This window comes from Passer montanus, unplaced genomic scaffold (assembly GCF_014805655.1).
Source record: "Passer montanus isolate IOZ18808 unplaced genomic scaffold, ASM1480565v1 scaffold8, whole genome shotgun sequence".
Lineage (NCBI taxonomy): Eukaryota > Metazoa > Chordata > Aves > Passeriformes > Passeridae > Passer > Passer montanus.
Genome location: NW_024373256.1, coordinates 3,405,668 through 3,415,376, shown reverse-complemented (window position 1 = coordinate 3,415,376; position 9,709 = coordinate 3,405,668).

The window sequence follows — 9,709 nt, the reverse complement described above, 5'->3', positions numbered from 1 at the left end:
TTCTGTGTCTTCTTCCTTTTGTTTGCTACTCAGAGATGGGGCCAGATAAGATCAGGGTAAGGCTACGTGGCCCAAACCAAAACAGCAGCAGTGCTGAGCCCTCGGTCCCAGCAGTGCTTTGTAGCTGCTCTCCACAGGCACTGTCAGCTTGGGCTTTGCAGGGGCTGGGAAAGGACAGGCTGAGCTTTTTTCTGGCACATTTTGCTTGCAAATGTAATTTTCCCTCTTGTTCCTCCTTAAAGCTGCTCTTCCCAGGACTTGCATTTGTGTATTTTTCTCATGCTGCTCAGGTGAGTTTGATAAGTGCCTTTATTCCTTTTTTTTTCATGTGATGCATCTCAAGCAGTGCTTTCATACCCAGCCCACTCCTGTGCTGTCGCTCCAGGCTTGTTGCTTCTCGCATTCAAGCCCTGGAGGAAGATGAGGAGCGAGCCCTTGCAGATGGGAGAGGAGGCAGCTCCTGCTTCTGAACCCTTCCTCCTGCACAGCAGCGGTGAGAGCTTTGATCGGGGTGCACAAGAGGAGCAAAAGCCTTTCTGGTGCTGCTGGCAGTGTGGGAGCAGCAGGGTGAGATGAGGGGAGCTCTCCCTGTTCTGTTCCATGGAGAGCCCTCGGCTGAGGAGCTGCGGGCGCTGCCTCCCCTGATCCAGCTCTGGAGGGCAACGCTGCCCTGTCGCTGCTGCCTTGTGCCTCCCTTTGCTCCAGGCAGAATCGGCTCTGCTAGCTCAGATGAGTGTCTCTAAACTGTTCACTGGCTGCTGGTGATGTTTCCCTGGCTCCTGCCTGGAGCAAACTGAAGATCTGAGGTGGATTCAGGCAGTGGCAGTGACTTCCATCTGCTGTGGTGATGCCAGCTCCCCTGTCCCCTGTGTCCCAGGTGGATGGAGCCATCCAGCCCCACTGCTGCTTTGGGAGGTCCAACAGCCCCTCTGCTTCTGCCCCAGGGGAGCAAAGCAGAACATTCTCCAGTAAGCTTGGGGAAAACTGTGGGTCACACCCAGCTGTGGCTGCTTCAGGACAGCAGTTTCACTTCTGTCTGCTGGCTCTGGGTTTGGCCCACTGAGCAGGAGTTTCCAGGGAAGGGACAGAGCAAGCCCATGTCCAATTCTTTCTCTTATTAGAAGGGTGAACACAGACTCGTGCCTCTGTTCCTCCTTGCTTTCTCTTGGTGCTGAGTTGGCTTTTGGCTGTAGCTGTGATGCTCTGCCCAGTGGTCAGGCCCTGACACCCTTCACTATGCAGGGCTTGAGTCCAAGATGAACCAACTGAGCAGAAACACAGTCCTGGTGTGAGCAGCCCCACTTGGGCTGTGGCTGAGCTGAAGACACAGCTGGAGCAGGGCAAGGAGTGAGACACCAGCAGAGCAGCTCCCACTGCCCCTGGCCTGGCTGGTGTGCAAGGTGGATGCAGCATCGCTCATTTTTAGAGCCAGTGGCAGAAAGGAGGAGCTGGAGCCACAGGTGAGCACCAGCACCACTCTGGTCCTGCCCAGGTTTGGCAGCAGCTTGTCCCCCTGCAGCACCCACACTCAGCTGGTCCAGGAGCATTCACCTCTCCCGTGCCACAGCCAACCCACACCAGGCTCAGACAGGCCCTTGGCAGAGGCTTTTTTGGCTAATTAATGAGCTATGAGCTAATTGAGGGCATTGTGCCCAGCTTGTTGGAGCTGAGGGCAGCTGATGCTGGCTCCTCCAGCACTGGATTAAGTTTTGGGTTGGGGATTTTAGCAGAGATTTCTACAAAGTTACAGGTTATAATAAAGGATTTGGGGAGATTGCTGAATCTGGGTAAGTCCATGAAGTAAGCTAGAGGGTTTTGGCAGTATTTTGATTTTTTGGATACTGTTTTGCAGGGGCAAGGGAGTCTTGTTTCTCCACAGGTGTAGCCTGGAGCTGGGGAGCACCAAGTGATGCAGGGGCACGGCTGCACTCTGTCCCTGTGATCAGATCCCCCTCGGCCACACGGTGGGTGCAGAGGCACTTTTGGGTGCCAGCCTGGTGTGTGACTCCTCAGCACCTCCTTTGCCACTGCTGTCCCCTCCTCCCTGCTTGAGGGGCCACCCTCAGCCACTGCTCCTCACAGCTCCAGATCGGGCTGATAATTTATTTTATCTGAGCAGGGCAGAGGCTGGTGGCACCCTCAGCCACTGCTCCTCACAGCTCCAGATCGGGCTGATAATTTATTTTATCTGAGCAGGGCAGGCAGGGGGTGGGCCTGTGGCTGGTGAGGGGAAGGATTCCTGGGGCCAGCAGTGGGGGCTGTGCTCTGGCTGGGTGGATGTGGAGGGGCCTGGGGCCACAGAGTGTCCCTGTCCCTTCCTGGGGACCACCCCAGCCTCTGTCCCCAGAGCATCCATGTTCTTTCTCCCCTTCTCTGGGACCATCCCAATCTTCTTTTCGTGGGACATCCATGCCCTTTCCTTCCTCTTCTGGGAGTATCTCTGCTCCTTCCCTGGGAAGGAAAGCTCCTTCCTTCACGTTCCCTAGCAGCATCCCAGATTTTTCCTCCCATAACCTCCCTGTTCTTTTGCTGGCAGCATCCCAGCCCTTTCCCCTTGGTGCATCCACGCTCCTTCCCTTGTTTACTCCCAAAACATCCCTCCTCCACTTCTCCAGCAGCTCTGCAGCACCTTCTGTGCGTGCTGAGGGCACCTGCCTTGCTCTTGTGCTCCTTGACCCAGAGCAAAACATGAGAGGGGGAAAAAATTACTGATCTGTGTTTGCCTCCCCCTGAGCCAAAACTGCTGGGGGAGGCAGAGGGTGCTTGGCTGCTCTGTGTGCCACCAGCTCCTGCCTGGAGCTGGATCCGTGCTGGGATGAGGGGATGTGGTGGGGCCAGAGTGGCTCTGCCTTTGTGCCGCTGCTCTGCTGCGTTTTCCTGAGCAAATAATGCTGCAGCTTTTGGAACTGGGCCCGAAAATTGAGTTCTGGCAGGGGAGGGCAAAGCTCTGGGCTTCACCTGCCCCCACAGCCAGGTCTGGAGCAGGGCGGGTGTGAAGGGAATTGCAGACCCGGTGTCCCCTCTCTCTGCACCGTGGGGCACGGGGCTCTCTGCCCCGGGTGTCCCCTGAGCCCCCCCTGCTCTCTGTGAAATCCTGCAGAGCATCTCTGCCCTCCTTACCCGAAAACAACTTTGGAAATGCAAGCGGGAGACAGAGCCAGGGACGTTATCTCACCCCTTTTTACCGTCTCAGGTAGGAAACAGCCTTTCATCTCTCCCGGGTGAGAGGCAATTTGCATTTCAAGAGGTCAGGACGAAGCTTTTTCTCTTTGCCATCCGAAATTCGTTATTCAAAGTCTATTTGGAAACAAAACAACACATGCACGGGAAGATGGCCTCTGCAGGCTCAAATTAACTGCTCCTGTCATCGCTGATTTCCCCGGCTGCTGCTGGAGGATGCTGGATCCAGGAGGAGGAGGAGGCACTGTGGAGATGCGAGTGGAGCAGACCTGTGAGCTCCTCGGAGTGGCTGGAGCTGCTCCAGGGCTCGGGGGTCTCCCCTGGGAACTGGGGGGGCTTTTCACCCCCCTGCCCTGCACAAGCTTGGCTCAGACAGGCAGGGTGCCCCAGGATCACTCCAGAGCCACCTCCCTGCACACCCTGCTCCTTCCAGCCCCCACACTCACCTGGGACCTCAGCCTGGCTCCAACAACCCAATCCTGCCTCAAAAAAAACCTCTGGAGCTTCACTGGGGCTTGCTGGGCACTGGTGTTTTGTTTTCTCAGCTGCTGCCTCTGTCCTCACTGCTGCCACTTATTGATAGCAGAGTTTGCATTAGCAGGTGGAGCCCTGGGATATTCAATTACCTATAAAGAGCTGTAGCAACGCAAGATATTGCTGGAGGCATCAAGGCCGTTGGTTTCAGGGTTTTTTCCCTTGGTTTTGGGTGCTTTGTTTTGGTTTTTACCTTGCATTTAAAGGAGATGTGAGGACGGGTAAAAAAGTGGCATTGACTGCATAAAAAAAACACAAGTGAAAAGTGGAGTAAAGGGAAGGAGAAATAAATAAATAATCCTGTTTATTAAATGAAACAGCTGGGTAGGGGAAAAAAATGATCTCCGGGAAGAAAGCAGCTCCCTGGGCTATTTTTAGCTCTTTTGTTTCTCCCCCCTTTCCACCCCCACCCTCCTTGCTCAGTCTGAGGGTTTGGTGCGTGTCAATCCTGCTGTTCTCCCTCACCTCCTGAGTGCCAGGTGATGTGCTCTTTTCTTATTTTCTTTTTTTTTTTTCCTCCTTTTTGAGCATCTTATTTATAGCACGGAGCTGGGGGAAGGGCAGCAGCACCAGGAGAGGAATCACCCTTGGTCCTGGCCAGGGAAGGAGGGGGCAGCAGGGGCTGAGCCTCCCCTGCAGCACCTGGGCTGGACGTGGCCCTGCCTCTGCTCCTGAGCTCCAGGAGCTGCTGCAGCCCCCCAAAATCCCCTTTGGAGCTGGGGGGCTCCCAGCAGCTCCAGGGGCCACGTTTGGTGGCTGCTCTCAGCTCTTGCACCAGTGGGGCTGGAGAACCTTGGATTTCCATTTTCCTGGGTTTCCGTTTTCCTGCATTTCCATTTTCTGGGTTTCCATTTTCCTGCATTTCCATATTCCTACATTTCTGTTTTCCTGGGTTTCCGTATTCCTACATTTCCATTTTCCTGGGTTTCCATTTTCCTGCATTTCCATATTCCTACATTTCTGTTTTCCTGGGTTTCCATTTTCCTGTGTTCCCATTTTCCTGCATTTCCATCAAGTCTTTCTCCCTCTAGGCACTCACCATCCCTAAACCCACCCCAGCCAAGCTCTCCACCACCCCCAGGCACTCAGCCCTGCACCCTTCCCCTTTCCCATCCCTCCCAACTCCCCCATCTCCACCACATCTCCTGGGAGCTGCTGCTGCCCCAAGGCCCCTCTCCCACCTCCTCTGCCACCAGCTCCCCCCTCACCGGGCATCCCATCTTTGTGCCCTTATGGAAGAAATACATAATTCTTTTATTATTCAATTAGGAGTTTAACACACAATCAGGTGATCGCTTTAAGAGGATTTCCTATAAGGCAGGATTTGAATAACGGGGCTATGAGTAATATATTCCCTTAACTGGTTTATTCCTTTATCAGATTTTTTTTTCCCCCCCTAAGCACTTTAATGCATTTACTTTCCCATTGTCGACACTTTTCTCCGAGCTCCTCCTCCCTCCCCGAGCTTATGCAAATCCCCCGTAAGGCGTTTAATGCTCCGTGTGTGTCAATAGTGCCCAAATCTTTGTGCATGAAGCATTAGGCTTCATGCATGCCCCGGCTGATTAAGAGGGGTGCTGGCTGCCCAAGCCCCCACCGTGGGGCCGGCCAAGGGAGCTGCGTTTTTGCAGAGAAAAGGTCACTTTTTTTTTTTTAAACAAAAAAAAGAGTGGCTTTTCTTCTGCAGGGTGAATGGGGAGCCGGGCTGAGCTGCCCGCCGCTGTTTGCTGCCCTGTCGCTCGGATTTGGGCTGCGTGGAGGTGTTTTGGGGACAGGGGATGCCTGTGGGTGGGATGTGAGCGGAGAAGGAAGAGGAAGGAGGGAAAATAACCCCTGAGTCTGTGTCAGTGCTGGTTTGTGCTCACACGGCCCAGCCTGTGCGGCAGAGGGTGCTCAGGGTGCCTGTGGGAATGGCTTGGGCATCGCTGGCAGGAAAAACAGGAATTTTCCCAATTTTTCTGCCACCAGGGGCTGGGGTCGTGCCAGCCTCCTCACGCTGCCCAGCCTCCCTCGTGCCGTGGGTTTGCCTCCCCCGAGGCAGCCCCTGGGATGGGTTTTTGGGGGTTTCACAGCTTTCACAGACGGGGTGTGATGCCCCTGGTGCTGGGGAGAGGCCGGAGCCCGGCTCGGGGGATGTGTTTGCCTGCTCACCCTGCTGGAATGTTCCCCTGCAGACAGACCCTGGGGACAGGGGAGCCTGGCCAGGAGGGCAGCAGAAATCAAGGGAATAGCAAAAGGATTGGCCTGTAATTCCTGGTTTTCCCGCTGCCTGAGGGTTTTGTGGCTGCTGGTGAAGCCCTGGGTGAGCACAGCACGGGGTAAACACCCCTCCAAGGGCATCTGTCACCATTTTCTCCTTCCAGAGGAAAAATCCCTCTCAACCTGTGCCTGTGAACAGCCCGGTGAGTGGGAAGGGGCTGGACCAGCCCTTCCCGGCGGTGTTCCCTCCACGCCCACCTCTGATTGTCTCCTTTTTTATCCCCTCCTGCCACTCTGCCTGTGCGTGCAGCAATTATGCAAAGATGCAATCAAGGAGCTGAATTAGGAGCTCATCTTGGATTAATTAGTGATGGATGCAAATCCGTTCCAACAAAGAGGAGCGAGGGGAGTGCAAAGGCCACGGGTGTCCTCCCAGGGTTTCTCCAGCTCTCCCAGGCTGGTTTGAGGGCAGGAGGGATGCAGAGAAATGCCCTGCAGGGGAATTGGGGCATCCACGTGGAAGAATTTGGTTCTTGGCCTTGGGACAAGGCTTGGGTGCCCCAAAGCTGATGCTCAGCTCAGCCTCTGCACCTCCCTGGAGGTTTTAAACCCAGAGCTTTGGGCTTAGAGCATCTCCTCCCACCCCAGCCTTGCTGCAAAGCTTGGGGGAAAACCAGTTAATCCCTGCGGGCTCCAGTGCTGAGCCCCTGCCAGCGCCGGGGATTTCTGTTCGCCCGCAATCGGATTGTGACAAACCCCTCCACTTGCACTGAACAAATTCCCTGGCTGCTCCCCGCTCCTCGCAGGCCCCAGTAATCCCCTGAGTGTGACTCTGGCCAAGAGGCAACATCCCTGATTAATCCCCAGCGTCTCTGTGCAAAGCTGCTGCTGCCGAGGTGCTCCTGGTGCTGGCACGGCACGCTCGGCCAGCGCTGGGAGCAGACCCAGGGAAGGAGGCAAAGGATGCAAGGCTGTTTAAAGGAGCTTTTCCAAGAGGGGATTGCTTGAGAACAGCCTCTTCTTCCCATGAAGTGGAAAAGATGGATGTGCAATGCTCCCGGGAGCACTGAGCCACGGGGTGTGGGAAGGGGGTGCAGAGGTTTCATCCCTTTGTCTGCTCCCCCCTCAGTGTCACCCACCCCAGCTGGTGCAGAGGGGGCACCCACTGGGCACAGAACAACCAGGGCAGCCTGGCAGGGTGAGCATGGCTTGGTCAAGGAGCTCCTGAACCAAGGGATGGCTCGTGGCTGTGCCCACAGGGATGGGGACAGTAGGGACAGCACTCTCACATAGTCCCCAGGAGTTTAAAACCTTGGCCTGAGGTTTTTGGTGTGCAGACAACTGAAAGGTCTCTCCTTCCTCTCCCCTCTGCAACAGCAGTGATTAATAAAACCTGACTCGGCTGGAAGGGCAAGGAAAAAAACAACAATACAGGACATTTCTGGAGATCGTCCTAATCCAGCATCTCGGAGCCAAATGAATCAGCAGCTTCTCATTCTGCCTGTAGGATTAGTCAATGTTCATCCAGGCTCCTGGGAAGCGAGGTGAGGCTCTGCATAGCAAGGAGCGAGGTGGCCACAGGGTGTTGGCTGGTTCATGGAGCCAAGCAAATCCCTCCTTGTAATCCTGCAAACACTGCTGGGCTGCTGGGATGCACGCTGGGAGCCATGGGACAGCAGGGAGAGGCAGGAGAGGGGAGAAGGAAAAAATACCTCAAAATCTGCAGCGTGGGTGGAGGATGAGGCTGTTGGATGTGGGGGAAAGACTCAAGGCTGGGGCTGTGTGTAAGGGGTGTCCCTCATGCCTCAGGGACCAGGATGCCAGGGACCAGGAGCAGCATGCCTGGCTGGTTTTCCTGGCTGTTAAAGTGGGTCAAGCAGAAACCCAAGGAGCATCTGAGCTCACCAACCTTGAGCCAACTATGTGGAAGCTGAATTATTCAGGGCCAGCTTAAAAAATTGAAGAGCCCAGCAAAACTCCAGGAGAGCCCATGGGACCCCCACACCCTTGTCAGGCAGAGGCAGCTCAGCCTGCCATGCTCGGGGGGCACCTCGGGCATTTTGGGAGGGGGGACAGTGTTGTTTGTGTCTAACACTGCCCTTGGGGATGGGGAAAGCAGAGAGAAAGCACCCAGCAAAGTTCACCCTGATGGATTAATTCCCATGTTCCCTGTAGAGCTCCAAGCTGTAGCCATTTCCTTGGGTACCCCAGCGTGGCTCTCACACCTACAGCAGGAGGCAGCTGGAAGAGAACCCACTTATCCCCTGAAATGGGAATCTCTTTATTGTGTGGTTTTGGAGAGGAGGCTAAAACCTGATCTTTGCCACCAGGTGTTTGGTTGCAGCATCTCCCCGTGGCTTGGAGAGCACCACATCCACCTGGGAGCTGAGGTGCTCCCCTCAGCTTGGCTGTCTCTAAAGGACCACCCCTGCTTCTGCTCCCGGGGCTTTGGAATGGGGAGATCCAGCTCCTGGGGGGAATCCCTGTGGTGAGTAATGCTGCCTGGCGAGCGCCGGGAAAAGGCGGCTGCACATATGCTGCAGCTCATCCTGCTCTTTTCCTGGAGCTCCCTCACTGTCTGGGTGCCAGCCAGCACAGACACGGCCAGGGAACCCCCACCACACTCTCCCCCCCATGGTTTTTACGTTTCTAAGGTTCCTGGAAGAGGGTGATGGAGTCTGGTGTAGAGCAAAGGGGTGTACCCCAAGGGGAGTGAGGTGCCTTGAGATTTCACAGTGACACTATGAAATGAGAGCTGAGCAAATGTGCCAAAGCAAACAGCCCAAAAAAATCCCCCTTTGCACCAGAGGGCCGAGCTGTGCAGGTGCTCAGCTCAGAGAGGAGCAAGGAAGGCTGAGCCCCAGCTCCAGCAGTCAGGTGCGCTTTGAGCCAAACTCCGGCTATTTCAGCCAAGGAGAAAAGATGGAAATTTCCACCTGGCCTGCTTTCTTCCCTGTGACAGATTTGCAGGAGCCCCTTTCCCCATCCCCGGCAGCAGGGCTGGGGCGGTGCAGGCGGCTGTGCCTCTCCTTTCCTCCGGCGGCAGCAGCGGCAGCGCAGCCCCGGCCCCGCACGCTGATTTACACAGCATTTATTGACTGCCAGGAGATCGGCATTCACAGCCACGGCCTGGAGCAGGGATGGCTCCTCTCCTCCTTGCTGCCTCCATCCTCACACACTCCGGGGGGAGAGCCTGAGGATGGTCCCCCAGGGCTCTCACCCAGCTCGCTGGGAGGGGGCACCTGCTGAGTCCCCCCCTGTGCCTTGCTGCTCCTGGAGAAAAGCATCAGAGCCCCGTGGTGGAGCCTGCAAAATGGGCCAGCTCACCCAGTCCAGGAGGGGTGGGGACACCCATGAGGTCCCTGCCCGGGTCACCCACCCTGGGGACACGTGTCTTCTCCCTGGATGGATATCCACACTGCCCCGTGTTGCTGGTTCCCTTCCTGGTTTTGGAAGGGAGCAGAGACCCTCTTGGCTGTTCAAAAAGCTGGGGGATTGCTGTGTTCTGTTAACCAGAGCTGCCATCCATCCATCCATCCATCCATCCATCCATCCATCCATCCATCCATCCATCCATCCATCCATCCCACCGTCTGTCCACCCATCCCTCCTGCCTCCACCAGCCCCTTTTAGACAAAACCCTTCACAGGGCAGGAACGACCCTCTCCCTGAAAAGCTCATGCCCTGAATGAAATTACCGGGGCTTTCTTCACAATTAACCTCTCCGCAATTAGCTCCGGACCTCCGAAATCCCTCCCAGGCTCCTCTAGCCGGTACCACAGGCGGTGCCTACGGA